Genomic DNA, 18,526 nt, shown 5'->3' with positions numbered 1-18,526 from the left:
CTATCCACAACTCCACTGACCTTTGTGTCGTCTGCAAATTTACTAACTCATCCTTCTACGCCCTCAGCCAGGTCATTTATAAAAATGACAAACAGCAGTGGACCCAACACCGACCCTGGCGGTACACCACTAGTAACTGGTCTCCAGGATGAACATTTCCCATCAACTACCACCCTCTGTCTTCTTTTAGCAAGCCAATTTCCGATCCAAACTGCTATATCTCCCACAATTCCACTCCTCCGCATTTTGTACAATAGCCTATTGTGGGGAACCTTATCGAACGCCTTGCTGAAATCCATGAAATACGGAAACCTTGTTTTGGCCCCCTTTAGAAACATCTTTAATGAGCTTGGCAATTCTTGCAATCTGCTCCATTCAGGTATTATCATCTATCCAGTGATAGGCTTTGGAAAAAAATCTGATTTATTAAAGCACTTCCACATGGAGATGATGAGGTTCCTCCAAAACCACTGATTGGCTGCCAGTGGTGTGGTGATTGGCACTTCTCTCAGCCAATTCCAATTACCACCTCACTCTCAGGACATGCCAAGGGGCTCACACCAGCAGAAAGCTGAAGTCATCATGAAGGTGAGCTGTCTGTGGAGGCACGATCAAAACTTGCTTCCTGAGCTGAACACGCTAATGAGGTTTGAGCAGTGATGACCATTAATCCTCTGACAATGTCCTGAAGAAGGGATCAGATTTGTTCTTTCTTCCTCATTTATGTGTGTTGTCTCTCCAAACTGAGGTTTATAAAACAGAAAAGCCCAACCATGTTTTTGATTTAAATCGGTCCCACATAATGGGTGAGATGAAAGTGACTAAATTTGGCTCACTAAGATACAGTTCAAGACTGCCAACAGCAATTGAGAGAATAGGTTATAAATTACTCCTTTTCACTTTAGATATGACACATGCAAACAGCAGATCAATTGGACTTTTGTTCCCTAATGGTCTGATATATGCAAACGGACCATACTGTAGCATGATACATTTGATATTTAAATGGTAGCCAATCTTCTTCAGTGGTGGAGCAATCATACAAGCAAGTGTTTTGAAATTGAGTAAAATAGAACGTGATTGGAGTGAATAACCGCCTTCAAAAATGTTGAAATTGCAAACAACATGTCATTTTTTATACATAATTATATCATTTATTCTGATTAGATGGTTACTGAAAGCTCCAAACTATCGGCTGGCTGTTTCAGACTATCAAATATTGAGAGTACATGATATCTATAAGCAGCAACACTTAGATGGGTTCAAATAACATCAAAAATCACCAAGGAAATTAGACTAAAGTGGCTTAATCCCACATGAATACAGCAGCCTGTGAAAAGTTGCAAACACTCCCAAATGCTGCTTCTTTTTATAGTATGTACACTAAGTTTCCTACTGCTTCTCGTTTGAAAGTTTCCTATCAACTTCTGAAATTACCGTTTGATTCATAGAGTGTTTTGGGAATTGAGCCTTTCTTTGTAGCTTGAAAAGTGGGATATGAAAGAGGCTGTTTCAACAATTTCCCTGCACTTCGCACAAATTAGACATGGTATATCATCATTTTGAATGCAACGTTCATCGAGCTAGAGTCCTTATTGCAGAAAATAAGGCTATTTGCCCCATTGTTCATGCTAGCTGATTATGGGCCAATCTATCTCACTGCTCTGTTCCTTTCCAGTAGCCTTCTAAGTTTATTTTCCTTTGTGTCTATTTAATCTCCTTTTGAAATCATTTCTTGGCTGTGCTTCCACCATCCATGTGAGCTGATCTACCCTGGTGGACTTGGCTGTTTTTAATCACTTTTCTGTCTTTGGTATAGATGGGCCCCTTGGTTCAGGGTGCAAAACTGAGGGTTCTGGTGACGTTGTGCTTATCCACACGTTCCCTACCTGAAGTAAATAGTTCATAAATGTCCATAATTTTGCACTGACATGGTGTCTAGCTGTTACCTGGCCCATTCATTTGGAACCTGGTCCTGGTCTGTGGTGGTGTACAGTCACTAAGCTAAATCACTAAGCAAAGGTCCCAGGAGGTGCTGATAAAGGTGGGAAAATAAAAAGCCTTCAACCTGGCAGAACACACTCCAGAAAAATGCCCACAGTCTGACAATCCTGTTACCAGATCTGCCTCACAGCTTTCCAGAATATATACACGGATGAAAATGTCTTATCTCCCTTCAAGCCAGCGAAACATTTTATTATAGAATCCCTATAGTGTGGATTCAGGCCCTTCAGCTCAACAAGTCCACACTGACCCTCAGATCATCCCACCCAGATCCATCACCCTCTCCTTTTCTACACTGAAAACTGGGAAAACTGATGTTGTGATTCTTTTCATTATTCTTTCATGGAATATGGATGTCACTAACTAAGCCAGCTTGCATTACCCATCCCTAATTGCTTTAGAGGAAGTGGTGATGAGCTGTCTTCATGAACTATGACAGGGTGTAGGGGCACCCACAATGTTGGTTCAGAGGAAGCCCAGGATTTTGACCCAGTGACAGGGAAGGAATGGGGTACAGTTCGAAGTCAGGATTGTGTGCGGCTTGGAGGGAACTTGAACATGGTAGTGTTCCTATGTATCTCGTTGACATTCTCCTTCCAGGTGGTTGAAGCTAAAGACCACAACCAGCTTCTCCAGCCATCTAACCTCCCATCCCAGGAGAACCCCAATGAGACACAAGGAAGGAGAAACTATGAACAACTTACCAATTCACTTCTAGACAAAGAGCAGAACTGGTGATTCTTTTCACCCCAGAATAGTTCTGCATCCTCTCTTACAAATGGTAAAAATGGTAAGTAGAACCATGCTGTACCAGGGTGCCATCTCACCAATGACCCAATCCACCTCGTGGCTCATGGTGCCTGCACCTAAAGCTAACAATTTTTCTCCACAGAGACCTCAGACAGCTTAATAAGGCCATGGAACAAGGAATTCACAGCACGTCATCAATCAACAAGAGTTTGTTGAAATTTGTGGGGAGTTCAGTCTGTGAAATTGGGTACAAACAATTTTTTTTATATCTCTGTCAGATGAGGAGTTCAAACTTTTCACAAGCTCAGTTCTGTTTAACTGATTTAACTACGTACCATTTTAATGTTGTCTCAACACCGCAAATTCTTTCAATGCCCCATATCTCAGGAGTGATGTACTGGTCCTGCACTGGGTTCAGAGGAGGTTCTCGAGAATGGTCGCAGGAATGGAAAACTGAACATATGAGGAACATTTGAGGACTCTGGGACTATACTCATTGCGGTTTAGAAAGATGAGGGAGGATCTAATTGAAACTTACAGAATACTGAATGGCCTGGACTGAGTGGATGTTCGGAAGATGCTTCCATTGGTAGGAGAGTCTAGGACATAAGGACAAAGCCTTAGAGCAAAGGGAAGCCTATTAGAATGGAGATAAGGAGAAACCTCTTCAGCCAGAGAGTGGTGAATCTATGGAATTCACTGCCACAGGAGGCTGTGGAGGTCAGGCCATTGAGTACATTTAAGACTGAGATAGATAGGTTCTTGATTATTAAGGGGCTCAAGGGTTACAGGGAGAAAGCCGGAGAATGGAGTTGAGGAACTTATTAGCCATGATTGAATGGCAGAGCAGACTCAATGGGCTGAATTACCTAATTTCTGCTCCTATGTCTTATGGTCTTATGTTCCCTTGCCAACATTTCTGTCTTGGGCCTGCTGCAGTCCTCTAGTGAGGATCAGCGCAATTTGGGGGAATAGCATCTAACTTTCATCCACTCATTGACCCTATCATGCAGCATGCCTCAATGTCTACCACATGACCGCTTTGACATCCATAATTGCGAAGTGTTTCAAGAGGTTTGTCACAGCTCACATCAACTCCAGCCATCCAGATTTCCTTGATCCTTTTTAATTTGCCTACCGTACGCAACAGATCTAAGGCAGATGCCATCTCCATAACCCTACGCTGAGCTCCAGAACATCTGGACAATAAGGCTACCTACGTTAGGCTCCTACATTTTGACTACAGCTCTGCCTTCAACACCACAATTCCACATAAACGCATCTCCAAACTCTGGGATCTAGGTCTCTGTGCATGCTCTGTAACTGGATTGTCGACTTCCTGACAAACAGACTGCAATTAGTAAAGATAGGCGACAACACCTCCTCCATGATAATCTTCAACAGCACTGCCCCACAAATCTGTGTACTCTGTTCCCTCCTATATTCAAACACGACTGTACGGCCAAATTTTGCACCAACTCCATTTACAAGTTTGCTGATAACACCACCATTGTTGGTCGGATCTCAAACAACAACAAGACGGAGTACAGGAAGGAGATGTAAAAGTTTGAATACATGTACTAACAAAATCAAGAACGGCTTCGTCCCCGTTGTCATTAAACTATTGAATGGACCTCTTCAATGTTAATATTGATCTCTCTCTCTGCAGCTTTTTGGCATCTGTAACATTGTATCTGCACTCTGTTCTATTACCCTGATGCACTTGTATAGTACGAACTGGCTGTAAAGCTCATAAGATAACACCTTTCACTGTACCTTGGTAGATGCGACAGTAATAAATCAAATTAAATCAAATCAAGTTACTACCTATATGTTTTCTTCTTCCCAAACTTACTATCAACAATTTTCTCTGTCTCTCCAGACTATATCTCCACCTATTGACTCACTCCTTTCCCCTTCCTCCCCTTGTCATCAAGTTAGGTGCTATCAGTTCTGAAATAGGGTCACTAGAATTGAAATGTTAACTATCTTCTGTCCACAGATGCTGTTAGAACTACTGAGCATCTGCAGCTAATTCTGTTTTTGTTTAATATTTGAGACACATGGATTCAAACCCAACCATAGCAGATGGAGGAATTTGGATTCAAAAAAGATCTGGAATTAAAGCTAACAGCAACCATGTACCAACAGTCGATTGCCATAAATATCTTATTATTTCACATTTATTTCACAAATCTCCTGTCCTTATCTGGTCAGGCGTATGCAGAACTCTAAACCGACATTAACAGCTCTTAATTGGTTTAAATTGCAGTTCAAGGGCAGTTAGGAATGCTCAACAAATGTTGGCCTTGCCCATATCTCATGCAAGAATAATAAAAACAAAATATCCTACATGATGATGTCCTCATTCATGGCACCACTTTGGTACAGTACCTTATCAAAGTATGCATAGTGTTATCACATTTACAGGCTGTACGTCTAGAAGTGTGAGTTCTCTGACCCCGACATCAACTTTCTGAGACACACTGTCAACACATCTGGGTTCAAGGTGGACTACCAAAAACAATGGCCATCATTTATTTTCCAGCTCCCTGCAAATGATCTTCAACATTTCATAGGCATTGTTAACCAGTGGACAAGTTGCTAAAATCCTGCCCAAAATTATTGAACTGCCATTATAAAAAACACAAATTTTTATTTCTTTCATTTTTTTTGGACTATAGACAGAAAAAAAAGGAATATTCTGCTTTAAACCAAGGAGACTATATAAAGAGATGTCACCAGTATTAAAACTCATGTTTTCTAAAACACATTGTGAGTTGTGTATCATGGTGCCTTTTCCTGGAACAGTGAAGGCAAAAACAGAACTATGTGATAACTGCTTGACAAAAAATTTTCTTTCTGTCTCCCGACAAGCAACCAGGGCTTGTGTGGGGGCAGTGCAGCCTTAAAATTTAGCCTGCAAAAACAAAGGATCAAAATTTCCACTTCTCTTTCCTGCATGGAGATGTCTCCAGCAACAGCTAGCTGACTTCCTCCTACCTCTCTCTATAAATTGTCTATAGAGTAAAAAAACAAAAATTTTCAGAGGCATTGGAAGGACAAACTCTGATCCTGTGAATGAGAGACTGAGCTTCAGCTTGTGACCAACCTTGTGTAAACATCAAAGAATTAAAAGGATGCAAAATAAAACAATTTATTGAATTTTGTATCCTAGAGTGGTGCAATCTAACTATGATTCCTTGACCATTTTTTATCTCCTTTTTCCTGCTTAATAACTATGTTTTGTCTGTCTTATATGTCTGTCTGCCTGTGAGAGGGAGAATTTAAGAAGGGGTAGACCTAAGTCAGAGATTTATGAGTCAGCAATTCATATGTCCTTTTGACACTGATTAAAGATAATTTGTTCACTAATACAGGCAGTCCCTGGGCTGAAAATGGGTTCTGAAGTCAATTTGTGCACAAGCTACCACACACTGCAGGCCAACGTGAAGCAACTGTGCATAAGTACAGGAAATGTTGGGTCTTTAAAATGACACCCCTGTGTTGGATCGTGATTAGAAGTATGAGTGTTCTTAAGCTGAACATTCGTAAATTGGGTCCCACTTTAAAGAATTATTTCATTGCACAGATCTGGAGTGTTTTTTTCTAACAAACCTGAAGTAGATAGTTCAGTAGAATTGGGCAATTTGATGGTTTCATCAAATTTTCACATTTACGACGACTCTGGACCCCACTGAGTTTTGACACTGGCAGCTCCTGAAATAGGTCAAGGCTGGGCACTGGACATGCAACAATAATGATCCTTCAATAAAATTAAATACATGCATATGCCTACCCAAACCCTAGCCTCATTGAAAAATAAATTATAGCTTTCAAAACAATGTATAATTTCTCTTCATGCCTCATGGACATAACACTTCCACCCAAATTCAACAGTTCTAATTACATCCTATGCAGTTTTACACCACCACAGAGTATGCCTATAACAATTTGCTAAACTTCGTCTCAAGTTCCACTGGGGAAATTTACACACAATGATGTCTGTCTTGTTGATAACATGGAGTTCTGTGTTTCTTTATCAGCCAGGTTCATCACGGCAATGATTAGAAGGCAGAAGAAAGTCAAGCAGCTTAGAAGGCTGACACTGAATGCTGACAAATGTGACAGGGTCTGGCCTGCATATGTCTGCAGTAATTGCATTCTAGAACAATATTTTGAGCAAAGCCATCATCTTGAGCTTCTGGATAAACTGCATTATTATTCCAAGATCCTCAGATTACAGACCAGTCAGGCTTAATTCTGTGGTGGGCAAATTATCAGAGAGGATTCTAGAGATAACATTGATGAATATTTGGAAAAACACCGTTTCATTAGATATATTCAGCATGGCTTTCTGAGGTCATGCCTCACAAGCCTTATTTAATTCTTTGAGGATGCAGGTAAAACAGTGGATGTGGTGTGGAGGAACAGAGGGATCTTGGTGTTCACATTCATAGATCCCTCAAAGTTTCCACCCAAGTTGATGGGGTTGTTAAGAAGGTGTATGGTGTGTTGGCTTTTATTGGCAGGGGGGTTGAGTTTAAGAGCCACGAGGTTATGCTGTAGCTCTATAAAACCCTCGTTAGACCACACTCGGAATATTGTGTTCAGTTCTGGTTGCCTCATTTTAAGAAGAATGTGGATGCTTTAGAGAGTGTGCAGAGGAGATTTCCCAGGATGTTCCCTAGATTAGAGGGCAAGACTAATGAGGGAAGTCTGAGGGAGCTAGGGCTTTTCTCATTTGAGCGAAGAAGGATGAGAGGTGACTTGACTGAGGTGTACAACATGATGAGAGGCATAGATAGAATAGACAGACAGAGACTTTTTCCCAGGACAGAAATGTCTATCATGAGGGGGCATAATTTTAAGGATATTGGAAGAAGGTATAGGGGAGATGTCAGAGGTAGGTTCTTACACAGAGAGTGGTGGGTGAATGGAATGCGCTGCCGGCAGTGGTAGTGGAGTCAGATACATTAGGAACATTAAGTGACTCTTGGATATGCACACGGATGATAGTAAAATGTCGAGTATGCAGGGTAGCTTGATCTTAGAGTAGGATAATAGGTCAGCACAACATTGTGGGCCAAAGAGCCAGTACTATGCTGTACTGTTCTATATTCTATGTTCTCACGGCAATCTGCGCATGAATAAGTGCTTGGCATGGGCCTGGATTTCCATCTGGTGGCTCGATATATCAAAGGCCATTGACATTATGGGTCTCCAGCTGTCCGATATGTGTTGTACATAGGCAAGAATGCGAAGGGCTGTTGTTCATCTCATCCTATCTCTCCCATGGAAGATCCTCACAATGGATCTGTATTTCTTCAACGTGACAACTTTCCTCATCAAAGGGCAGACTTTTATTCCTGGGCCAGTGACTATAGAGCCCCAAACTGTCACTAACATAGTCATCACTGTGCTATGAGATTTTTGTCACATATGTATTTCCAAAATGATCACAGTCATATAGCATGGAAGCTCCATGCTGAACATAATCCCAAACTAAACTAGTCCCACCTGCCTGCTCCTGGCCCATATCCCTCCAAACCTTTCCTATTTACGTGCTTATCCAAATGTCTTTTTAACATTGTAAACACACCTGCATTCACCACCTCCTCAGGAAGTTCATTCCAGCCTCTATGTAAAAAAACATTGGCCCCTCATGTCTTCTTTAAATCTCTCCCATCAACTTAAAAATGTGCCCCCACCCCCCGCCAGTCCTGAAATCCCCCATCCTAGGGTCAATCCTTTGAGTATAGGAGTTGGGAAGTCAGGTTGAGGTTGTACGGGACATTGGTGAGGCATGTTCTAATTCAAGCTCTCATTGCCCAATTCGCGGAAGGATATTAATAAGCTGGACAGGATTTAGTGGAGATTTGCCAGGATGTTGCAGGTATAGAAGGTTTAAGTTGAAAAGTAAGGGTGGATAAGCTAGGACATCTTTCAGTGGAGCGTAGGAGGTTGAGAGACAAACTTATAGAAGTTTATCAAATAACATGGTGTGTAGATCATCTCAGATATTAGCACACGCTAACAACTGTTTCAAACACTTCACTGTATCATAACTTTTATGCATGTTACTAGCTCACCTCAAAATACATAAGACTGTGGTGAGGCAGAATGGTTGGCGCACTTAAGGCTGCATCAAAAAAAACAATATTGACCTAACCTTGCTTAATTACCATTCCACAACTTCATACAACAGTCACAATCATTCAGAGCTCCTCGGGAACAAGAGTTTGTATACTTGTCTCCCAAATCTTCTGCATATTCTACAGTTGTGTATCATAGAGACTGAATTGGATAGGATCTGGCAGAATATGATGTAGGAATTGCTAACATTCTGGGAGTCTGCCTGGGACTGGGGCTAATGGTGAGGTGGTGACCTACTGGTTATTAGCACTTGACTATTAATCCAGAGACAATGAAAATGTTCTGGGGATCTGGGTTCGAATCCCACTCAGCAGATGGTGGAATTTGAATTCAACTAAAAAAGGCTGCAATTACAAATCTACTGATGATCATGAAACTATAGCCAATTGTGAAAGGAACCCATCTGGCTCACTGATGTCTCATTTGGTCTGGCCTACATGTGACTCCAGACCAACAGCAATGTGCTTGATTCTCAAATGCCCTCTGAAACAGCCGAGCAAGCCACTCAGTTCAAGGGCAGTCAGGGACAGACAATAATTGCTGGTCAGCCAGCAATGCCCCTGTCCTGTGTATGAATAAAAAAAAACTAAACAGACTGACTTTTGAGTCGTTTAGTTCATCCTCATGCCTCCCTAGTCATCACCAATCACAAAGTCCTGAACATTGCTGCCTACCAGCAAGTTACTTTTACAGGCTTGGATTAACTGGCCAGTTGGGTGATAACATACCACGGCCACCTCAGTGGAATATCCACATCCTCCTTCACTGAATACAAGTGTCCTACCCCCTCCTCTGAAAGATACAAGAACATGGTCGAGGAGTTTATTTCAGCCACTGCAAAGTCTTTCCCTCTAACTGAAAAGGCCCGGCAGTGACTTCGCACAGGCAGAGTCGTGGTGGAGGGGAGGGCTGGTTCTATGGAGTAGTTGTGGATGTAGGCGGGTGGGATAAAAATGTCATTAGTTCATGTTGGAAATAGTTCATAGGTAGATAAAATCTGGAAAGAAGTGTCGCAAATGGGGAACATTGTTACGTGTAAAAAGCTAGACTACATTGTCAGTGATGCCAGATGTTGTCACATCACTTTTCAGTAGGCCATGAAGAGGTTTTAATGAGATGTTACTTAACCATGTCTCTACTTAGTGTAAAAAAGTAATAGAATGTGCTAGCATTCATTCCTCATCTTTCTCAAGCATCCAGAACCTCTTGTCATATTTATACAGTAGATACTATTTTACGAAGAGGCAATCTGTTCTTTATTTTATTGACGGATGAGATTCTGCTGATTGACTCACCTATTGATTTAACTTTCATTGCTGAAGCTGCCACTCTGATTCAAAGCTTGAAAAATGGCTAAAGTAACACAATAGTGAATAAGTAATCTGTTGGTTGCCACAAATTCTACAGTGGGACTGCCTCACACTTTTGCCTTATAGCAGCATGTGTTGCTTTGAATGAAATATTGAAGATTCAGGTGAGAGGCCATGCATATTAGGGACATGGGTTAAAGGCAGTTCCAGACACAGCAGTGAACATGGGTTGGATGGTGATTAAAAGGTTAACCAGCCTGTCATAATTTACCACATGTGGGTCAAGACTATTGGTACATCAGATTGACAAGATGTATACAAATAAAACAGCCAATTTATTAAGCTCTGTTCCAAAATTCATTCATTGTGAGACAATATCCAGCCTAAAATTCCACGTCCTGCAATGATTTAATTCTGCAGGACTGAGAGATTTGATAGCTTGGATTTGCATAGAAGTAATTAATATTATGCTTTTCCTTCCAATCAGATAGTTTTACACTGATATTTTTGTCAGTGTCGCTTGAACCAAATCCGGTGAATTCGGAAGGAAGATTTCTGATTGCCTTTTACTTGGCAGAAAGACTGTTACAAATGACAAGTTAAAAAGGATTGAATAAACAAGAGAAAATGGAAGGAATGCTCAGTCAGTCTGACCGCATCTTTGGAATATCAATGTTTGCTGAAAAGTTCACAGAGCTGAAATGGTAACACGGTGGAAGTTGATATTCTTCCCTGAGGGGGCTTTGGAGATGGGTAGGCATTCAATCAGGCCAGAGGGTGTTGGTTGGGAATGCTTACACTTTCCCACTATTGCCTCGATAAAGTACTCAGCAGAATGGTTCATGCACAGGAATTAATCCCTAAGGGCTTCATTCCACAGTTGTCAGCATTCAACTAGCAGTGGGCAGGACAAACAAGGAGGCTGAAAAGAAAACAAAGGGAAATCAATGACCCTCCAACAACAACCCAAATCCTGTCCTTGTTCAACTGTGGCCTGCTTTCCTAACACTAATCTTTGGCCTCTGGGAAAGCATTAGGTTAGGCATGTCCCCAGGACCTGTGGGATCCAACCCAGAATATTGATGAATATCTATAGCTTCATGGCCTAGCATTGTCCTCACTCTAACATTACCAGGAAGCCAACCGTGGCTTTAATAAGGATTGTAGAAGAACATACTAAAAGTAGCATTAGACATTAGGTGCTACCTAAAAATGAAATATCAAATCTGTTGATGATAATATCTAAAACAGTGGAAGAAGCATATAATTGAAAGACATGGATGATTCCACAACGATCTGCAATCCCATTGCATCAAGTTCTGAATGATGGTGGACAATTAAGCAACTAACAACAAGGGAGGTCTTGATGGATGTTGCATTGCCTATGATGCAAAGCCCAGCAAAACAATGCAAATATAAGCCTGAAGTGTTTGCAACTATCTTCAACCAGAAATGCCACGCAGGTCAGAGCTTTTTCCTCAGATCACCAATGTCACCAAAGCCAATCTTTATCAAATCCCACATACTATGTGGTATTAAGGAACAACTGAAGGCACTGCGTACAGCAAAAATAATTGACCCTGACAACATCTTGACTTCAATACTGAAGGCTTGCGCTCCAGACTAAGTGTACCTCTAGCCAAAATTTTCAATATGCCACAATGCTGGCATCTACCCAACATTGTGGAAAACTGCCAATGCGTGTCCTGAGCACAAACAGGACAAGTGTATACTTCTCAGTTATTATCCCATCAAGCAACGTTCAATGATGAGCAAAGTGATGGAAGGCGTCTTCAACATTGATATAAGCAGCAGCTACTCCCCAGTTAAAGCATTCATTGATGCTCAATTCTCATTCTACCAGGATCCCTGGCTTCAGGTCTCATTTAAGCCTTAGTCCAAACACAAACTGAACAGCTAAACTACAGAATTGATGTCAGATTGAATGCCTTTGACATCAAGGCTGCAGTTGGTCAAATGTAACATCAAAGAGATGTGGCAAAATAGAACTCAAGGGAATTGGAGAAACCTTTCTATTGGTGGGAAAATTACCTAGCCTAAATGCAGTTGGTTCCAGTTGTTGGAAACCAGTTCCCAGCCCCAGTGATCTACATCAGTGCTCACAGCTGCTTCATCAATGACCTTCACTTCATGATAATGAAGTGAAGGTCATTGGACATGTATATGGTCACAGAAATTTGAGGGTGCATACATGAGGATCAATGGTCGGCACAACATTGTGGGCTGAAGGGCCTGTTCTGTGCTGTACTGTTCTATGTTCTATGTTCTAATGTCAGAAGTGGGAACGTTCACTGATGCTTTCGAAGTGTTCCATTTCATTTGTAACTTGCGAAAAAAAATTAACCAACGATCATGGAGCAAGACCTCGACAAAAATCCGGCTTGGGGTGATAAGTGGGGAGTAACATTTGTTTCACACAAGTGCCAGATTATGACTAGTTAGAGACAAAAATAAACTGCAGACGCTGGAATCCAAAGTAGACAAACAGGATGCTGGAAGAACACAGCAGGCCGGGCAGCATCTGGAGGAAAGGAGCAGTCAACATTTATTACCCTTCTTCAGGACTGGATATGGGGTAGGGGAAGCAGCAGATAATGAAGTGGGGGGACGTGAAATGGAGGTGATAGGTGGACACTAGTGGGAGGTACGACCTGGTTGGTTGAGGGAGGGATGAATCCAGTTGGTGGCTGGAAGGGAGGGTATAACCGGAACTCGTTGACATTCAAAATCACTACCATCATTATATCCAACACTATTATCATCCTGGTTAACACTGATCAGAAATTTTAATGGATTAGCCACATATTTACTACATAAATAGAGCAGGTCACATTTTGGAAACTCTATGGTAACTAATCAAATCCTGATTCCCGAAGCCTGGCAGTCATATACAAGGTATGTCAGGATTGTGACCAAATATTCTCCACTCGCATGAATGAGTATAGCTTCAACAGCATTCAGGAAGCTTGACAAAATAAAGGTTGAGGCACATTAACCTACAAACTTAAACATTCAAGACATGAGAAATTGGAACAAAATTGTAGTGTGTAGCCTGAAAGCCCAGATATTGCTTGATAGTTCTTGTTCACTGACCATTTTTTTGTCATTTGCATAGCATGTATTTATAAAAGATAAAGAGTTTCCAGTGTGTACACGTAATGCTATTAATAATTACATGATCTGGGTGATTGACACCTTTATTGTTCTGGAATATTTTTTATTACAACATGCAACTATAAATTAATGACTTTAAACTTGTTTTTCACAAATACTATATGGTTCATTGGTTCTATACAATGTAAACTGGGTAAATGGAAATGCCACAGTTTGGCCTCGAGGTATATGGGTTATTGAGGGATGTGTGAGGAATAGCTTGTCATGAAGGGTGAGAGGCTACAGTAGATGTGTAAGGGTGAACAGCTTGGAATGAGAATACGAGAGGACATGGGAGGTTGGTGGAGAGGTGGATAGTCCAAGCCAGGCATTTTCCGAACCAACGTCCATCACACCTGAGGATAAAAATCCAAGCTATTAAATATGTTGTTAGACCTGTTCAGGACTTCTCTGCATTTCTAGGTCTTAGCATGCTCGAAAGTAGAAGATAGATGCTGGCTGTGGATGGTTGTTTTTTTTGTACTGGAGGCCTGTGGTGGGCAGTGTGGTCAAAAGGATCAGCGCAGGGTCCATGTTTTTCATCATTTATATGAACAATTTAGATGTGAACACAAAAGATGTGCTTAGTAAGTGTGCAAATGACACCAAAATTGGAGGCGTAGACGACAGTGAAGAAGTTTACCTCAATATACAATAGGACCTTGGTCAGATGGGCCAATGGGCCAAGGAGTGGCAGACAGAGTTTAACTTAGATAAATCAGGACACTTTTGGAATATTGCATACAATTCTGGTCTCTGTGCAATAGGAAGGGTACTATGAAACTTGAAATAATTCAGAAAAGATTTACAAGGAATTATTTTTATACATTCACAGGATGAGTGTGTTGCTGATGAGACAGCATTTATTACCCATCCCTAATTCAGAGTCAACCACATTGCTGTGGGTGTGCATTTACATGTAGGCCAGACCAGGTAAGAACAGTAATTTATTTTCCTAAAGGCCATTAGTGAACCCTATGGGTCTTTCCTGACAATTGATTCACAGTCATCACTAGATTCTTAATTCCAGATGCTTAACTGAATTCAAACTCCACCATCTGCCATGGCGGTATTCAAACCCAGGTCCCCAGGAAATTAGAGATAATGGGAACTGCAGATGCTGGAGATTCCAAGATAATAAAATGTGAGGCTGGACGAACACAGCAGGCCAAGCAGCATCTCAGGAGCACAAAAGCTGACGTTTCGGGCCTAGACCCTTCATCAGAGAGGGGGATGGGGGGAGGGAACTGGAATAAATAGGGAGAGAGGGGGAGGCGGACCGAAGATAGAGAGAAAAGAAGATAGGTGGAGAGGAGAGTATGGGTGGGGAGGTAGGGAGGGGATAGGTCAGTCCAGGGAAGACGGACAGGTCAAGGAGGTGGGATGAGGTTAGTAGGTAGCGGGGGGTGCGGCTTGGGGTGGGAGGAAGGGATGGGTGAGAGGAAGAACCGGTTAGGGAGGCAGAGACAGGTTGGACTGGTTTTGGGATGCAGTGGGTGGGGGGGAAGAGCTGGGCTGGTTGTGTGGTGCAGTGGGGGGAGGGGACGAACTGGGCTGGTTGAGGGATGCAGTAGGGGAAGGGGAGATTTTGAAACTGGTGAAGTCCACATTGATACCATATGGCTGCAGGGTTCCCAGGCGGAATATGAGTTGCTGTTCCTGCAACCTTCGGGTGGCATCATTGTGGCACTGCAGGAGGCCCATGATGGACATGTCATCAAGAGAATGGGAGGGGGAGTGGAAATGGTTTGCGACTGGGAGGTGCAGTTGTTTTTTGTGAACTGAGCGGAGGTGTTCTGCAAAGCGGTCCCCAAGCCTCCGCTTGGTTTCCCCAATGTAGAGGAAGCCGCACCGGGTACAGTGGATGCAGTATACCACATTGGCAGATGTGCAGGTGAACCTCTGCTTGATGTGGAATGTCATCTTGGGGCCTGGGATGGGGGTGAGGGAGGAGGTGTGGGGACAAGTGTAGCATTTCCTGCGGTTGCAGGGGAAGGTGTCGGGTGTGGTGGGGTTGGAGGGCAGTGTGGAGCGAACAAGGGAGTCACGGAGAGAGGAACCCTGCAGCCATATGGTATCAATGTGGACTTCACCAGTTTCAAAATCTCCCCTTCCCCTACTGCATCCCTCAACCAGCCCAGTTCGTCCCCTCCCCCCACTGCACCACACAACCAGCCCAGCTCTTCCCCCCCACCCACTGCATCCCAAAACCAGTCCAACCTGTCTCTGCCTCCCTAACCGGTTCTTCCTCTCATCCATCCCTTCCTCCCACCCCAAGCCGCACCCCCTGCTACCTACTAACCTCATCCCACCTCCTTGACCTGTCCGTCTTCCCTGGACTGACCTATCCCCTCCCTACCTCCCCACCTACACTCTCTCCACCTATCTTCTTTACTCTCCATCTTCGGTCCGCCTCCCCCTCTCTCCCTATTTATTCCAGTTCCCTCCCCCCATCCCCCTCTCTGATGAAGGGTCTAGGCCCGAAACGTCAGCTTTTGTGCTCCTGAGATGCTGCTTGGCCTGCTGTGTTCGTCCAGCCTCACATTTTATTATCCCCAGGAAATTATCTAGGTCTCTGGATTAACAGTCCAGCGATAATACCTCTAGGCCATCACTGATATGTTTCCAGGCTTAGACAGTTTGAGCTAAACAAAGCTCAGAAGAGCCAGGAGGAGACATGAGAAGTGTTGGCAGATAGGATCAGGGTAAACCCTAAGGCTTTCTATAGGTATTTAAGGAATAAAAGAATGACCAAAGTAAGATTAGGCCCAATCAAAGATAGTAGTGGTAAGTTGTGTGTGGAGTCAGATGAGATAGCGGTAGCGCTAAATGAATATTTTTCAACAGTATTCACTCTAGAAAACGACAATGTTGTCGAGGAGAATATTGAGATCCAGGCTACTAGACTAGGTGGGATTGAGGTTCACAAGGAAGAGGTAGTGGAAATCCTTCAGAGGGTGAAGATAGATAAGTCCCCTGGGCCGAATGGGATTTATCCTCTGATCCTCTGGGAAGCCAGGGAGGAGATTGCCGAGCCTTTGGCATTGATCTTTAACTTGTCATTGTCTACAGGAATAGTGCCAGATGACTGGAGGATAGCAAATGTGGTTCCCCTGTTCAAGAAGGGGAGTAGAGACAACCCTGGTAATTATAGACCAGTGAGCCTTACCTCAGTTGTTGGTAAAGTGTTGGAAAAGGTTATAAGGGATAGGATTTATAATCATCTAGAAAAGAATAAATTGATTAGGGATAGTCAGCACAGTTTTGTGAAGGGTAGGTCGTGCCTCCCAAACCTTATTGAGTTCTTTAAGAAGGTGACCAAACAGGTAGATGAGAGTAAACCGGTTGATGTGGTGTATATGGATTTCAGCAAGGCGTTTGATAAGGTTCCCCACAGTAGGCTATTGTACAAAATGCGGAGGAATGGAATTGTGGGAAATATAGCAGTATGGATCGGAAATTGGCTTGCTGAAAGAAGACAGAGGGTGGTAGTTGATGGGAAATGTTCATCCTGGAGACCAGTTACTAGTGGTGTACTGCCAGGGTCGGTGTTGGGTCCACTGCTGTTTGTCATTTTTATAAATGACCTGGATGAGGGCGTAGAAGGATGGGTTAGTAAATTTGCAGACGACACTAAGGTCGGTGGAGTTGTGGATAGTGACGAACGATGCTGTAGGTTGCAGAGTGACATCGATAAGCTGCAGAGCTGGGCTGAGAGGTGGCAAATGGAGTTTAATGCAGACAAGTGTGAGGTGATGCACTTTGGTAGGAGTAACCGGAAGGCAAAGTACAGGGCTAATGGTAAGATTCTTTGTACTGTAGATGAGCAGAGAGATCTCGGTGTCCATGTACACAGATCCTTGAAAGTTGCCACCCAGGTTGACAGGGCTGTTAAGAAGGCATACAGTGTTTTAGCTTTTATTAATAGAGGGATCAAGTTCCGGAACCAAGAGGTTATGCTGCAGCTGTACGAAGCTCTGGTGCGGCTGCACTTGGAGTATTGAATACAGTTCTGGTCATCGCATTATAAGAAGGATGTGGAAGCTTTGGAAAGGGTGCAGAGGAGATTTACTAGGATGTTGCCTGGTATGGAGGGAAGGTCTTACGAGGAAAGGCTGACGGACTTGAGGCTGTTTTCATTCGAGAGAAGAAGGTTGAGAGGTGACTTAATTGAAACATATAAAATAATCAGAGGGTTAGATAGGGTGGATAGGGAGAGCCTTTTTTCTAGGATGGTGACGGCGAGTACGAGGGGGGATAGCTTTAAATTGAGGCGTGAAAGATCTAGGACAGATGTCAGAGGTAGTTTCTTTACTCAGAAAGTAGTAAGGGAATGGAACGCTTTGCCTGCAACGGTAGTAGATTCGCCAACTTTCGGTACATTTAAGTCGTCATTGGATAAGCATATGGATGTACATGGAATAGTGTAGGTTAGATGGGCTTGAGATCGGAATGACAGGTCGGCACAACATCGAGGGCCGAAGGGCCTGTACTGTGCTGTAATGTTCTAAGGGGCTAAATAGGCTGGGGCTATTTTCCCTGGAGTGTCAGAGGTTGAGGGGTGACCTTACAAGATGTTCACAAAATCATGAGGGCCTTGGGTTGGGCGAATAGCAAAGATCTTTTTGCCAGGGTTTGGGAGTCCAAAACTAGAGGACACAGGTTTAAGGTGAGAGGGGAAAGATTGAAAACGGACCTAACGGACAATTTTTTTACCCAGAGGGTGTTGAGATTATGGAATGAGCTGCCAGAGGAAATGGTGGAGGCTGGTACAATTACAACATTTAAAAAGCATCTGGATGGGTATTTGAATAGGAAGGGTTCAGAAGGATATGGGCCAAATACTAGAAAATGGGACAAGATTAATTTAGGATGTCTGGTCAGCATGGACGAGTTGGACTGAAGGGTCTGTTTTCATGCTGTACGGCTCTATGACTCTATGCATTCATGAATCTCGAATTAACCTCAACATTTCCCAATTCTCAGTTATTTCAGGATAAAAACAGAAAAGACAAAACAAAAATTACTGCAGAAATGGCAGAATTTAAGGAAAATGCACTGTCTTTCAGAGAAAGCTGACAGCTGGTTCATTATGTTTGGTGCGATTGGCATAAAAGAAAATCAGCTGCTGG

General features: G+C 42.9%; 1 protein-coding gene across 5 annotated transcripts in view; it reads right to left on the bottom strand.

Moving 5' to 3' along the window:
• Positions 1 to 18,526, bottom strand: part of ctnna2 (catenin (cadherin-associated protein), alpha 2) — a 1,331,223-nt gene that overhangs the window by 372,284 nt on the left and 940,413 nt on the right. The gene's annotated exons all lie outside the window — the stretch shown is intronic.

The sequence above is a fragment of the Stegostoma tigrinum genome, chromosome 1 (assembly GCF_030684315.1).
Source record: "Stegostoma tigrinum isolate sSteTig4 chromosome 1, sSteTig4.hap1, whole genome shotgun sequence".
NCBI lineage: Eukaryota > Metazoa > Chordata > Chondrichthyes > Orectolobiformes > Stegostomatidae > Stegostoma > Stegostoma tigrinum.
Note: the sequence above shows the minus strand (reverse complement) of the source record. Positions and strands in the feature narration are given on the sequence as shown.